Source organism: Colletes latitarsis, chromosome 1 (assembly GCF_051014445.1).
Source record: "Colletes latitarsis isolate SP2378_abdomen chromosome 1, iyColLati1, whole genome shotgun sequence".
Taxonomy (NCBI): domain Eukaryota; kingdom Metazoa; phylum Arthropoda; class Insecta; order Hymenoptera; family Colletidae; genus Colletes; species Colletes latitarsis.
This window is the reverse complement of record NC_135134.1, coordinates 33,176,764-33,193,243: the sequence shown is the minus strand read 5'-3', so window position 1 is coordinate 33,193,243 and position 16,480 is coordinate 33,176,764.

Below are 16,480 nucleotides of genomic sequence, written 5' to 3'. Positions count from 1 at the left end.
CCACACTGAAACAGGCTATTAAACCTGGTTTCGATCAATATTTTAGAGGATAAAACCGGTTAGGTCTGGGTTAGGTCTGGGCTATTCCCGCATCTGGCTCATGATTTTGCCCTCTGCGCATACTTGTTGGCCAGATCCTGGGTTTTTTTCGGGTTTCAATCACGTGGTAATGTGGTACCACATTGAAACAGTCAATTAAACCTGGTTTCGATCAATATTTTAGTCGGTAACACCGGTTTGGTCTGGGTTATGTCTGGGTTATGCCAGCATCAGGCTCATGATTTTGTCTTCTTCGCATACTTGTTGGCCAGATCCTGGGTTTTTTCGGGTTTGAATCACGTAGTAATGTGGTATCACACAGAAACAGTCAATTAAACCGGGTTTCGATCAATATTTTACAGCATAAAACCGGTTAGGTCCGGGTTATGTCCGGGTTATGCCCGCATCTGGCTCATGATTTTGCCTTTTGCGCATTCTTGTTGGCCAGATCCTTGGTGTTCGCTGGTTTGAATCACGTAGTAATGTGGTACCACACTGAAACAGGCTATTAAACCTGGTTTCGATCAATATTTTAGAGGATAAAACCGGTTAGGTCTGGGTTAGGTCTGGGCTATTCCCGCATCTGGCTCATGATTTTGCCTTCTGCGCATACTTGTTGGCCAGATCCTGGGATTTTTCGGGTTTGAATCACGTAGTAATGTGGTACCACACTGAAACGGTCAATTAAACATGGTTTCGATCCACATTTTAGAGCATACCACCGGTTAGGTCTGGGTTAGGGCTGGGTTATGCCCGCATCTGGCTCATGATTTAGTCTTCTTCGCACACTTGTTGGCCAGATCCTGGGTTTTTTCGGGTTTCAATCACGTAATAATGTGGCACCACATTGAAACAGTCAATTAAACCTGGTTTCGATCAATATTTTAGAGGATATCACCGGTTAGGTCTGGGTTAGGTCTGGGTTAGGTCTGGGTTATGTCCGCATCTGGCTCATGATTTTGCCTTCTTCGCACACTTGATGGCCAGATCCTGGGTTTTTTTCGGGTTTCAATCACGTAGTAATGTGGTACCACACTGAAACTGTCAATTAAACCTGGTTTCGATCCACAATTTAGAGCATACCACCGGTTAGGTCTCGGTTAGGGCTGGGTTATGCCCGCATCTGGCTCATGATTTAGTCTTCTTCGCACACTTGTTTGCCAGATCCTGGGTTTTTTCGGGTTTGAATCACGTAGTAATGTGGCACCACATTGAAACAGTCAATTAAACCTGGTTTCGATCAATATTTTAGAGGATATCACCGGTTAGGTCTGGGTTATGTCCTCATCTGGCTCATGATTTTGCCTTCTTCGCACACTTGTTGGCCAGATCCTGGGTTTTTTTCGGGTTTCAATCACGTGGTAATGTGGTACCACATTGAAACAGTCAATTAAACCGGGTTTCGATCAATATTTTAGAGGCTAAAACCGGTTAGGTGTGGGTTAGGTCTGGGTTATGCCCGCATCTGGCTCATGATTTTGCCTTTTCCGCATTCTTGTTGGCCAGATTCTTGGTAATTTCTGGTTTGAATCACGTAGTAATGCGGTACCACACAGAAACAGTCCATTAAACTTGGTTTCGATCAATATTTTAGAGGATAACACCGGTTAGGTCGGGGTTCGGTCTGGGCTATGCCCGCATCTGGCTCATGAATTTGCCTTCTTCGCATACTTGTTGGCCAGATCCTGGGTTTTTTCGGGTTTGAACCACGTAGTAATGTGGAACCACACAGTAACAGTCAATTAAACCTGGATTTAGTCAGTATTTTAGTCGGTAACACCAGTTAGGTGTGGGTTAGGTCTGGGTTATGCCCGCATCTGGCTCATGATTTTGCCTTTTCCGCATTCTTGTTGGCCAGATTCTTGGTAATTTCTGGTTTGAATCACGTAGTAATGTGGAACCACACAGTAACAGTCAATTAAACCTGGCTTCGGTCAGTATTTTAGTCGGTAACACCGGTTACGTCTGGGTTAGGTCTGGATTATGCCCGCATTTTGCTCATGATTTTGCCTGTTCCGCATTCTTGTTGGCCAGATCCTTGGTATTCTCTTGATTTAATCAGGTAATTATGTGGTACCACACTTAAACAGGCTATTAAACCTGGTTTCGATCAATATTTTAGTCGGTAACAACGGTTAGGTCCGGGTTAGGTCTGGGTTATGCCCGCATCTGGCTCATGATTTTGCCACCTTCGCATACTTGTTGGCCAGATCCTGGGTTTTTTCGGGCTTGAATCACGTAGTAATGTGGTACCACACTGTAACTGACTATTAAACCTGGATTCGGTCAGTATTTTAGTCGGAAACACCGGTTAGGTCTGGGTTATGTCTGGGTTATGCCCGCATCTGGCTCATGATTTTGCCTTCATCGCATACTTGTTGGCCAGATCCTGGGTTTTTTCGGGTTTGAATCAGGTAGTAATGTGGTACCACACAGAAACAGTCCATTAAACTTGGTTTCGATCAATATTTTAGAGGATAACACCGGTTAGGTCTGGGTTCGGTCTGGGCTATGCCCGCATCTGGCTCATGATTTTGCCTTCTTCGCATACTTGTTGGCCAGATCCTGGTTTTTCTCGGGCTTGAATCACGTAGTAATGTGGTACCACACTGTAACTGTCTATTAAACCTGGATTCGGTCAGTATTTTAGTCGGAAACACCGGTTAGGACTGGGTTATGTCTGGGTTATGCCCGCATCTGGCTCATGATTTTGCCTTCATCGCATACTTGTTGGCCAGATCCTGGGTTTTTTCGGGTTTGAATCAGGTAGTAATGTGGTACCACACAGAAACAGTCCATTAAACTTGGTTTCGATCAATATTTTAGAGGATAACACCGGTTAGGTCGGGGTTCGGTCTGGGCTATGCCCGCATCTGGCTCATGATTTTGCCTTCTTCGCATACTTGTTGGCCAGATCCTGGGTTTTTTTCGGGTTTCAATCACGTGGTAATGTGGTACCACATTGAAACAGTCAATTAAACCTGGTTTCGATCAATATTTTAGTCGGTAACACCGGTTTGGTCTGGGTTATGTCTGGGTTATGCCAGCATCAGGCTCATGATTTTGTCTTCTTCGCATACTTGTTGGCCAGATCCTGGGTTTTTTCGGGTTTGAATCACGTAGTAATGTGGTATCACACAGAAACAGTCAATTAAACCGGGTTTCGATCAATATTTTACAGCATAAAACCGGTTAGGTCCGGGTTATGTCCGGGTTATGCCCGCATCTGGCTCATGATTTTGCCTTTTGCGCATTCTTGTTGGCCAGATCCTTGGTGTTCGCTGGTTTGAATCACGTAGTAATGTGGTACCACACTGAAACAGGCTATTAAACCTGGTTTCGATCAATATTTTAGAGGATAAAACCGGTTAGGTCTGGGTTAGGTCTGGGCTATTCCCGCATCTGGCTCATGATTTAGTCTTCTTCGCACACTTGTTGGCCAGATCCTGGGTTTTTTCGGGTTTCAATCACGTAATAATGTGGCACCACATTGAAACAGTCAATTAAACCTGGTTTCGATCAATATTTTAGAGGATATCACCGGTTAGGTCTGGGTTAGGTCTGGGTTAGGTCTGGGTTATGTCCTCATCTGGCTCATGATTTTGCCTTCTTCGCACACTTGTTGGCCATATCCTTGGTCTTATCTGGTTTGAATCGCGTAGTAAAGTGGTACCACACTGATACGGACAATTAAACCAGGTTTCGATGAATATTTTGGAGGCTAAAACCGGTTAGGTGTGGGTTAGGTCTGGGTTATGCCCGCATCTGGCTCATGATTTTGCCATTTCCGTATTCTTGTCGGCCAGATTCTTGGTAATTTCTGGTTTGAATCACGTAGTAATGTGGTACCACACTGAAGCAGGCTATTAAACCTGGTTTCGATCAATATTGTAGTCGGTAACAACGGATAGATCTGGGTTAGGTCTGGGTTATGCCCGCATCTGGATCCTAATTTTGTCTTCTTTGCATACTTGTTGGCAAGATCTTGGGTTTTTTCGAGTATGAATCACGTAGTAATGTGGTACCACACAGTAGCAGTCAATTAAACCTGGCTTCGGTCAGTATTTTAGTCGGTAACACCGGTTACGTCTGGGTTAGGTCTGGATTATGCCCGCACTTTGCTCATGATTTTGCCTGTTCCGCATTCTTGTTGGCCAGATGCTTGGTATTCTCATGATTTAATCACGTAGTAATGTGGTACCACACTTAAACAGGCTATTAAACCTGGTTTCGATCAATATTTTAGTCGGTAACAACGGTTAGGTCCGGGTTAGGTCTGGGTTATGCCCGCATCTGGCTCATGATTTTGCCATCTTCGGATACTTGTTGGCCAGATCCTGGGTTTTTTTCGGGTTTCAATCACGTGGTAATGTGGTACCACATTGAAACAGTCAATTAAACCGGGTTTCGATCAATATTTTAGAGGATAAAACCGGTTAGGTCTGGGTTATGTCCGTGTTATGCCCGCATCTGGCTCATCATTTTGCCTTTTCCGCATTCCTGATGGCCAGATCCTTGGTTTTATCTGGTTTGAATCACGTAGTAATATGGTACCACACTGAAACAGGCTATTAAACCTGGTTTCGATCAATATTTTAGAGGATAAAACCGGTTAGGTCTGGGTTAGGTCTGGGCTATACCCGCATCTGGCTCATGATTTTGCCTTCTGCGCATACTTGTTGGCCAGATCCTGGTTTTTTCGGGTTTGAATCACGTAGTAATGTGGTACCACACTGAAACAGTCAATTAAACCTGGTTTCGATCCACAATTTAGAGCATACCACCGGTTAGGTCTGGGTTAGGGCTGGGTTATGCCCGCATCTGGCTCATGATTTTGTCTTCTTCGCACACTTGATGGCCAGATCCTGGGTTTTTTTCGGGTTTCAATCACGTGGTAATGTGGTACCACATTGAAACAGTCAATTAAACCGGGTTTCGATCAATTTTTAGAGGATAAAACCGGTTAGGTCTGGGTTATGTCCGGGTTATGCCCGCATCTGGCTCATCATTTTGCCTTTTCCGCATTCTTGACGGCCTGATCCTTGGTTTTATCTGGTTTGAATCACGTAGTAATATGGTACCACACTGAAGCAGGCTATTAAACCTGGTTTCGATCAATATTTTAGAGGATATCACCGGTTAGGTCTGGGTTAGGTCTGGGTTAGGTCTGGGTTATGTCCGCATCTGGCTCATGATTTTGCCTTCTTCGCACACTTGATGGCCAGATCCTGGGTTTTTTTCGGGTTTCGATCACGTAGTAATGTGGTACCACACTGAAACAGTCAATTAAACCAGGTTTCCGTCCACAATTTAGAGCATACCACCGGTTAGGTCTCGGTTAGGGCTGGGTTATGCCCGCATCTGGCTCATGATTTAGTCTTCTTCGCACACTTGTTGGCCAGATCCTGGGTTTTTTTTGGGTTTGAATCACGTAGTAATGTGGCACCACATTGAAACAGTCAATTAAACCTGGTTTCGATCAATATTTTAGAGGATATCACCGGTTAGGTCTGGGTTATGTCCTCATCTGGCTCATGATTTTGCCTTCTTCGCACAGTTGTTGGCCAGATCCTGGGTTTTTTTCGGGTTTCAATCACGTGGTAATGTGGTACCACATTGAAACAGTCAATTAAACCGGGTTTCGATCAATATTTTAGAGGCTAAATCCGGTTAGGTGTGGGTTAGGTCTGGGTTATGCCCGCATCTGGCTCATGATTTTGCCTTTTCCGCATTCTTGTTGGCCAGATTCTTGGTAATTTCTGGTTTGAATCACGTAGTAATGCGGTACCACACTGAAGCAGGCTATTAAACCTGGTTTCGATCAATATTGTAGTCGGTAACAACGGATAGATCTGGGTTAGGTCTGGATTATGCCCGTATTTTGCTCATGATTTTGCCTGTTCCGCATTCTTGTTGGCCAGATCCTTGGTATTCTCTAGATTTAATCACGTAATAATGTGGTACCACACTTAAACAGGCTATTAAACCTGGTTTCCATCAGTATCTTAGTCGGTAACAACTGTTAGGTCCAGGTTAGGTCTGGGTTATGCCCGCATCTGGCTCATGATTTTGCAATCTTCGCATACTTGTTGGCCAGATCCTGGGTTATTTCGGGTTTGAATCAGGTAGTAATGTGGTACCACACAGAAACAGTCCATTAAACTTGGTTTAGATCAATATTTTAGAGGATAACACCGGTTAGGTCTGGGTTCGGTCTGGGCTATGCCCGCATCTGGCTCATGATTTTGCCTTCTACGCATACTTGTTGGCCAGATACTTTGTTTTTTCGGGTTTGAACCGCGTAGTAATGTGGAACCACACAGTAACAGTCAATTAAACCTGGATTTAGTCAGTATTTTAGTCGGTAACACCAGTTAGGTCTGGGTTAGGTCTGGGTTATGCCCGCATCTGGCTCATGATTTTGCCTTCATCGCATACTTGTTGGCCAGATCCTGGTTTTCCTCGGGCTTGAATCACGTAGTAATGTGGTACCACACTGTAACTGGCTATTAAACCTGGATTCGGTCAGTATTTTAGTCGATAACACTGGTTAGGTCTGGGTTATGTCTGGGTTATGCCCGCATCTGGCTCATGATTTTGCCTTCTTCGCATACTTGTTTGCCAGATCCTGGGCTTTCTCGGGATTGAATCACGTAGTAATGTGGTACCACATTGAAACAGTCAACTAAACCGGGTTTCGATCAATATTCTAGAGGATAAAACCGGTTAGGTCTGGGTTATGTCCGGGTTATGCCCGCATCAGGCTCATCATTTTGCGTTTCCTGCATTCTTGTTGGACAGATCCTTGGTTTTATCTGGTTCGAATCATGTAGTAATGTGGCACCACACTGAAGCAGGCTATTAAACCTGGTTTCGATCAATATTTTAGTCGGTAACAACGGTTAGGTCCGGGTTAGGTCTGGGTTATGCCCGCATCTGGCTCATGATTTTGCCATCTTCGCATACTTGTTGGCCAGATCCTGGGTTTTTTCGGGTTTGAATCACGTAGTAAAGTGGTACCACACTGAAACAGACAATTAAACCTGGTTTCGATGGATATTTTGGAAGGTAAAACCGGTTAGGTGTGGCTTAGGTCTGGGTTATGCCCGCATCTGGCTCATGATTTTGCCTTTTCCGCATTCTTGTTGGCCAGATCCTTGGTATTCTCTGGTTTGAATCACGTAGTAATGTGGTACCACACTGAAGCAGGCTATTAAACCTGGTTTGGATCAATATTGTAGTCGGTAACAACGGATAGATCTGGGTTATGTCTGGGTTAGGTCCGGGTTATGCCCGCACCTGACCAATGATTTTGCCTTCTTCGCACACTTGTTGGCCAGATCCTGGGTTTTTTTCGGGCTTCAATCACGTGGTAATGTGGTACCACATTGAAACAGTCAATTAAACCTGGTTTCGATCAATATTTTTGAGGATAACACCGGTTAGGTCTGGGTTAGGTCTGGGTTATGCCCGCATCTGGCTCATGATTTTGCCTTCTTCGCATACTTGTTCGCCAGATCCTTGGTCTTTTCGGGTTTCAATAACGTGGTAATGTGGTACCACATTGAAACAGTCAATTAAACCTGGTTTCGATCAATATTTTAGAGGATATCACCGGTTAGGTCTGGGTTAGGTCTGGGCTATTCCCGCATCTGGCTCATGATTTAGTCTTCTTCGCACACTTGTTGGCCAGATCCTGGGTTTTTTCGGGTTTCAATAACGTGGTAATGTGGTACCACATTGAAACAGTCAATTAAACCTGGTTTCGATCAATATTTTTGAGGATAACACCGGTTAGGTCTGGGTTAGGTCTGGGTTATGCCCGCATCTGGCTCATGATTTTGCCTTTTGCGCATTCTTGTTGGCCAGATCCTTGGTGTTCGCTGGTTTGAATCACGTAGTAATGTGGTACCACACTGAAACAGGCTATTAAACCTGGTTTCGATCAATATTTTAGAGGATAAAACCGGTTAGGTCTGGGTTAGGTCTGGGCTATTCCCGCATCTGGCTCATGATTTAGTCTTCTTCGCACACTTGTTGGCCAGATCCTGGGTTTTTTCGGGTTTCAATCACGTAATAATGTGGCACCACATTGAAACAGTCAATTAAACCTGGTTTCGATCAATATTTTAGAGGATATCACCGGTTAGGTCTGGGTTAGGTCTGGGTTAGGTCTGGGTTATGTCCTCATCTGGCTCATGATTTTGCCTTCTTCGCACACTTGTTGGCCATATCCTTGGTCTTATCTGGTTTGAATCGCGTAGTAAAGTGGTACCACACTGATACGGACAATTAAACCAGGTTTCGATGAATATTTTGGAGGCTAAAACCGGTTAGGTGTGGGTTAGGTCTGGGTTATGCCCGCATCTGGCTCATGATTTTGCCATTTCCGTATTCTTGTCGGCCAGATTCTTGGTAATTTCTGGTTTGAATCACGTAGTAATGTGGTACCACACTGAAGCAGGCTATTAAACCTGGTTTCGATCAATATTGTAGTCGGTAACAACGGATAGATCTGGGTTAGGTCTGGGTTATGCCCGCATCTGGATCCTAATTTTGTCTTCTTTGCATACTTGTTGGCAAGATCTTGGGTTTTTTCGAGTATGAATCACGTAGTAATGTGGTACCACACAGTAGCAGTCAATTAAACCTGGCTTCGGTCAGTATTTTAGTCGGTAACACCGGTTACGTCTGGGTTAGGTCTGGATTATGCCCGCACTTTGCTCATGATTTTGCCTGTTCCGCATTCTTGTTGGCCAGATGCTTGGTATTCTCATGATTTAATCACGTAGTAATGTGGTACCACACTTAAACAGGCTATTAAACCTGGTTTCGATCAATATTTTAGTCGGTAACAACGGTTAGGTCCGGGTTAGGTCTGGGTTATGCCCGCATCTGGCTCATGATTTTGCCATCTTCGGATACTTGTTGGCCAGATCCTGGGTTTTTTTCGGGTTTCAATCACGTGGTAATGTGGTACCACATTGAAACAGTCAATTAAACCGGGTTTCGATCAATATTTTAGAGGATAAAACCGGTTAGGTCTGGGTTATGTCCGTGTTATGCCCGCATCTGGCTCATCATTTTGCCTTTTCCGCATTCCTGATGGCCAGATCCTTGGTTTTATCTGGTTTGAATCACGTAGTAATATGGTACCACACTGAAACAGGCTATTAAACCTGGTTTCGATCAATATTTTAGAGGATAAAACCGGTTAGGTCTGGGTTAGGTCTGGGCTATACCCGCATCTGGCTCATGATTTTGCCTTCTGCGCATACTTGTTGGCCAGATCCTGGTTTTTTCGGGTTTGAATCACGTAGTAATGTGGTACCACACTGAAACAGTCAATTAAACCTGGTTTCGATCCACAATTTAGAGCATACCACCGGTTAGGTCTGGGTTAGGGCTGGGTTATGCCCGCATCTGGCTCATGATTTTGTCTTCTTCGCACACTTGATGGCCAGATCCTGGGTTTTTTTCGGGTTTCAATCACGTGGTAATGTGGTACCACATTGAAACAGTCAATTAAACCGGGTTTCGATCAATTTTTAGAGGATAAAACCGGTTAGGTCTGGGTTATGTCCGGGTTATGCCCGCATCTGGCTCATCATTTTGCCTTTTCCGCATTCTTGACGGCCTGATCCTTGGTTTTATCTGGTTTGAATCACGTAGTAATATGGTACCACACTGAAGCAGGCTATTAAACCTGGTTTCGATCAATATTTTAGAGGATATCACCGGTTAGGTCTGGGTTAGGTCTGGGTTAGGTCTGGGTTATGTCCGCATCTGGCTCATGATTTTGCCTTCTTCGCACACTTGATGGCCAGATCCTGGGTTTTTTTCGGGTTTCGATCACGTAGTAATGTGGTACCACACTGAAACAGTCAATTAAACCAGGTTTCCGTCCACAATTTAGAGCATACCACCGGTTAGGTCTCGGTTAGGGCTGGGTTATGCCCGCATCTGGCTCATGATTTAGTCTTCTTCGCACACTTGTTGGCCAGATCCTGGGTTTTTTTTGGGTTTGAATCACGTAGTAATGTGGCACCACATTGAAACAGTCAATTAAACCTGGTTTCGATCAATATTTTAGAGGATATCACCGGTTAGGTCTGGGTTATGTCCTCATCTGGCTCATGATTTTGCCTTCTTCGCACAGTTGTTGGCCAGATCCTGGGTTTTTTTCGGGTTTCAATCACGTGGTAATGTGGTACCACATTGAAACAGTCAATTAAACCGGGTTTCGATCAATATTTTAGAGGCTAAAACCGGTTAGGTGTGGGTTAGGTCTGGGTTATGCCCGCATCTGGCTCATGATTTTGCCTTTTCCGCATTCTTGTTGGCCAGATTCTTGGTAATTTCTGGTTTGAATCACGTAGTAATGCGGTACCACACTGAAGCAGGCTATTAAACCTGGTTTCGATCAATATTGTAGTCGGTAACAACGGATAGATCTGGGTTAGGTCTGGATTATGCCCGTATTTTGCTCATGATTTTGCCTGTTCCGCATTCTTGTTGGCCAGATCCTTGGTATTCTCTAGATTTAATCACGTAATAATGTGGTACCACACTTAAACAGGCTATTAAACCTGGTTTCCATCAGTATCTTAGTCGGTAACAACTGTTAGGTCCAGGTTAGGTCTGGGTTATGCCCGCATCTGGCTCATGATTTTGCAATCTTCGCATACTTGTTGGCCAGATCCTGGGTTATTTCGGGTTTGAATCAGGTAGTAATGTGGTACCACACAGAAACAGTCCATTAAACTTGGTTTAGATCAATATTTTAGAGGATAACACCGGTTAGGTCTGGGTTCGGTCTGGGCTATGCCCGCATCTGGCTCATGATTTTGCCTTCTACGCATACTTGTTGGCCAGATACTTTGTTTTTTCGGGTTTGAACCGCGTAGTAATGTGGAACCACACAGTAACAGTCAATTAAACCTGGATTTAGTCAGTATTTTAGTCGGTAACACCAGTTAGGTCTGGGTTAGGTCTGGGTTATGCCCGCATCTGGCTCATGATTTTGCCTTCATCGCATACTTGTTGGCCAGATCCTGGTTTTCCTCGGGCTTGAATCACGTAGTAATGTGGTACCACACTGTAACTGGCTATTAAACCTGGATTCGGTCAGTATTTTAGTCGATAACACTGGTTAGGTCTGGGTTATGTCTGGGTTATGCCCGCATCTGGCTCATGATTTTGCCTTCTTCGCATACTTGTTTGCCAGATCCTGGGCTTTCTCGGGATTGAATCACGTAGTAATGTGGTACCACATTGAAACAGTCAACTAAACCGGGTTTCGATCAATATTCTAGAGGATAAAACCGGTTAGGTCTGGGTTATGTCCGGGTTATGCCCGCATCAGGCTCATCATTTTGCGTTTCCTGCATTCTTGTTGGACAGATCCTTGGTTTTATCTGGTTCGAATCATGTAGTAATGTGGCACCACACTGAAGCAGGCTATTAAACCTGGTTTCGATCAATATTTTAGTCGGTAACAACGGTTAGGTCCGGGTTAGGTCTGGGTTATGCCCGCATCTGGCTCATGATTTTGCCATCTTCGCATACTTGTTGGCCAGATCCTGGGTTTTTTCGGGTTTGAATCACGTAGTAAAGTGGTACCACACTGAAACAGACAATTAAACCTGGTTTCGATGGATATTTTGGAAGGTAAAACCGGTTAGGTGTGGCTTAGGTCTGGGTTATGCCCGCATCTGGCTCATGATTTTGCCTTTTCCGCATTCTTGTTGGCCAGATCCTTGGTATTCTCTGGTTTGAATCACGTAGTAATGTGGTACCACACTGAAGCAGGCTATTAAACCTGGTTTGGATCAATATTGTAGTCGGTAACAACGGATAGATCTGGGTTATGTCTGGGTTAGGTCCGGGTTATGCCCGCACCTGACCAATGATTTTGCCTTCTTCGCACACTTGTTGGCCAGATCCTGGGTTTTTTTCGGGCTTCAATCACGTGGTAATGTGGTACCACATTGAAACAGTCAATTAAACCTGGTTTCGATCAATATTTTTGAGGATAACACCGGTTAGGTCTGGGTTAGGTCTGGGTTATGCCCGCATCTGGCTCATGATTTTGCCTTCTTCGCATACTTGTTCGCCAGATCCTTGGTCTTTTCGGGTTTCAATAACGTGGTAATGTGGTACCACATTGAAACAGTCAATTAAACCTGGTTTCGATCAATATTTTAGAGGATATCACCGGTTAGGTCTGGGTTAGGTCTGGGTTATGTCCGCATCTGGTTCATGATTTTGCCATCTTCGCACACTTGTTGGCCAGAGCCTGGGTTTTTTTCGGGTTTCAATCACGTTGTGATGTGGTACCACACTGAAACAGTCAATTAAACCTGGTTTCGATCAATATTTTAGAGGATAAAACCGGTTAGGTCTGGGTTATGTCCGGGTTACGCCCGCATCTGGCTCATCATTTTGCCTTTTCCGCATTCTTGTTGGCCAGATCCTTGGTTTTATCTGGTTTGAATCACGTAGTAAAGTGGTACCACACTGAAACAGACATTTAAACCTGGTTTGGATCAATATTGTAGTCGGTAACAACGGATAGATCTGGGATAGGTCTGGGTTATGCGCGCATCTGGCACCTGATTTTGTCTTCTTTGCACACTTGTTGGCATGATCTTGGGTTTTTTCGGGTATGAATCACGTAGTAATGGGGTACCACACAGTAGCAGTCAATTAAACCTGGATTCGGTCAGTATTTAAGTCGATAACATCGGCTAGATCTGGGTTAGGTCTGGGTTATGCCCGCAACTGGCTCATGATTTTGTATTTTCCGCATTCTTGTTTAACAGATCCTTGGTATTCTCTGGTTTGAATCACGTAGTAATGTGGTACCACACTGAAACAGACAACTAAACGTGGTTTCGATCAATATTTTAATCGGTAACACCGGTTTGGTCTGGGTTATGTCTTGGTTATGTCTGGGTTATGCCAGCATCGGGCTCATGATATTGCCTTCTTCGCATACTTGTTGGCCAGATCCTGGGTTTTCTCGGGTTTGGATCACGTAGTAATGTGGTGCCACACAGAAACTGACAATTAAACTTGGTTTCGATCCACATTTTAGAGCATACCACCGGTTAGGTCTGGGTTAGGTCTGGGCTATGCCCGCATCTGGCTCATGATTTTGCCTTCTTCGCATACTTGTTGGCCAGATCCTGGGTTTTTTCGGGTTTCAATCACGTAGTAATGTGGTACCACATTGAAACAGTCAATTAGACCTGGTTTCGATCAATATTATAGAGGATAAAACCAGCTAGATCAGGGTTAGGTCTCGGTTATGCCCGCATCTGGCTCGTGATTTTGCCTTTTCCGCATTCCTGGTTGCCAGATCCTTGGTTTTCTCTGGTTTGAATCACGTAGTAATGTGGTACCACACTGAAACAGACAACTAAACGTGGTTTCGATCAATATTTTAATCGGTAACACCGGTTTGGTCTGGGTAATGTCTTGGTTATGTCTGGGTTATGGCAGCATCAGGCTCATGATATTGCCTTCTTCGCATACTTGTTGGCCATATCCTGGGTTTTTTCGGGTTTGAATCACGTAGTAATGTGGTACCACACAGAAACTGACAATTAAACTTGGTTTCGATCAATATTTTAGAGGATAACACCGGTTAGGTCTGGGTTAGGGCTGGGTTATGCCCGCATCTGGCTCATGATTTAGTCTTCTTCGCACACTTGTTGGCCAGATCCTGGGTTTTTTTCGGGTTTCAATCACGTGGTAATGTGGCACCATATTGAAACAGTCAATTAAACCTGGTTTCGATCAATATTTTCGAGGATAACACCGGTTAGGTCTGGGTTAGGTCCGGGTTATGCCAGCATCTGGCTCATCATTTTGCCTTTTCCGCATTCTTGATGGCCAGATCCTTGGTTTTATCTGGTTTGAATCACGTAGTAATATGGTACCACACTGAAACAGGCTATTAAACCTGGTTTCGATCAATATTTTAGAGGATAAAACCGGTTAGGTCCGGGTTAGGTCTGGGTTATGCCCGCATCTGGCTCATGATTTTGCCATCTTCGCATACTTGTTGCCCTGATCCTAGGTTTTTTCGGGTTTGAATCACGTAGTAAAGTGGTACCACACTGAAACAGACAATTAAACCTGGTTTCGATGAATATTTTGGTGGCTAAAACAGGTTAGGTGTGGGTTTGGTCTGGGTTATGCCCGCATCTGGCTCATGATTTTGCCTTTTCCGCATTCTTGTTGGCCAGATCCTTGGTATTCTCTGGTTTGAATCACGTAGTAATGTGGTACCACACTGAAGCAGGCTATTAAACCTGGTTTCGTCCAATATTTTAGTCGGTAACGACGGATAGATCTGGGTTAGGTCTGGGTTAGGGCTGGGTTATGCCCGCATCTGGCACATGATTTTGTCTTCTTCGCACACTTGTTGGCCAGATTCTGGGTTTTTTTCGGGTTTCAATCACGTGGTAATGTGGTACCACATTGAAACAGTCAATTAAACCTGGTTTCGATCAATATTTTAGTCGGTAACACCGGTTTGGTCTGGGTTATGTCTGGGTTATGCCAGCATCAGGCTCATGATATTGCCTTCTTCGCATTCTTGTGGGCCAGATCCTGGGTTTTTTCGGGTTTGAATCACGTAGTAATGTGTTACCACATTGAAACAGTCAATTAAACCGGGTTTCGATCAACATTTTACAGCATAAAACCGGTTAGGTCCGGGTTATGTCCGGGTTATGCCCGCATCTGGCTCATGATTTTGCCTTTTCCGCATTCTTGTTGGCCAGATTCTTGGTAATTTCTGCTTTGAGTCACGTAGTAATGTGGTACCACACTGAAGCAGGCTATTAAACCTGGTTTCGATCAATATTGTAGTCGGTAACAACGGATAGATCTGGGTTAGGTCTGGGTTATGCCCGCATCTGGATCCTAATTTTGTCTTCTTTGCATACTTGTTGGCAAGATCTTGGGTTTTTTCGAGTATGAATCACGTTGTAATGTGGTACCACACAGTAGCAGTGAATTAAACCTGGCTTCGGTCAGTATTTTAGTCGGTAACACCGGTTACGTCTGGGTTAGGTCTGGATTATGCCCGCATTTTGCTCATGATTTTGCCTGTTCCGCATTCTTGTTGGCCAGATCCTGGGTTTTTTTCGGGTTTCAATCACGTGGTAATGTGGTACCACATTGAAACAGTCAATTAAACCTGGTTTCGCTCAATATTTTAGTCGGTAACACCGGTTTGGTCTTGGTTATGTCTGGGTTATGCAAGTATCAGGCTCATGATATTGCCTACTTCGCATTCTTGTGGGCCAGATCCTGGGTTTTTTCGGGTTTGAATCACGTAGTAATGTGTTACCACATTGAAACAGTCAATTAAACCGCGTTTCGATCAATATTTTACAGGATAAAACCGGTTAGGTCCGGGTTATGTCCGGGTTATGCCCGCATCTGGCTCATGATTTTGCCTTTTCCGCATTCTTGTTGGCCAGATCCTTGGTGTTCTCTGGTTTGAATCACGTAGTAATATGGTACCACACTGAAACAGGCTATTAAACCTGGTTTCGATCAATATCTTAGAGGATAAAACCGGTTAGGTCTGGGTTAGGTCTGGGCTATACCCGCATCTGGCTCATGACTTTGCCTTCTGCGCATACTTGTTGGCCAGATCCTGGGTTTTTTCGGGTTTGAATCACGTAGTAATGTGGTACCACACTGAAACAGTCAATTAAACCTGGTTTCGATCCACAATTTAGAGCATACCACCGGTTAGGTCTGGGTTAGGGCTGGGTTATGCCCGCATCTGGCTCATGATTTAGTCTTCTTCGCACACTTGTTGGCCAGATCCTGGGTTTTTTCGGGTTTGAATCACGTAGTAATGTGGTACCACACTGAAACGGTCAATTAAACATGGTTTCGATCCACATTTTAGAGCATACCACCGGTTAGGTCTGGGTTAGGGCTGGGTTATGCCCGCATCTGGCTCATGATTTAGTCTTCTTCGCACACTTGTTGGCCAGATCCTGGGCTTTTCGGGTTTCAATCACGTGGTAATGTGGCACCACATTGAAACAGTAAATTAAACCTGGTTTCGATCAATATTTTAGAGGATATCACCGGTTAGGTCTGGGTTAGGTCTGGGATAGGTCTGGGTTATGTCCTCATCTGGCTCATGATTTTGCCTTCTTCGCACACTTGTTGGCCAGATCCTGGGTTTTTTTCGGGTTTCAATCACGTGGTAATGTGGTACCACATTGAAACAGTCAATTAAACCTGGTTTCGATCGTTATTTTAGTCGGTAACACCGGTTTGGTCTGGGTTATGTCTGGGTTATGCGAGCATCAGGCTCATGATATTGCCTTTTTCGCATTCTTGAGGGCCAGATCCTGGGGTTTTTCGGGTTTGAATCACGTAGTAATGTGGTACCACACTG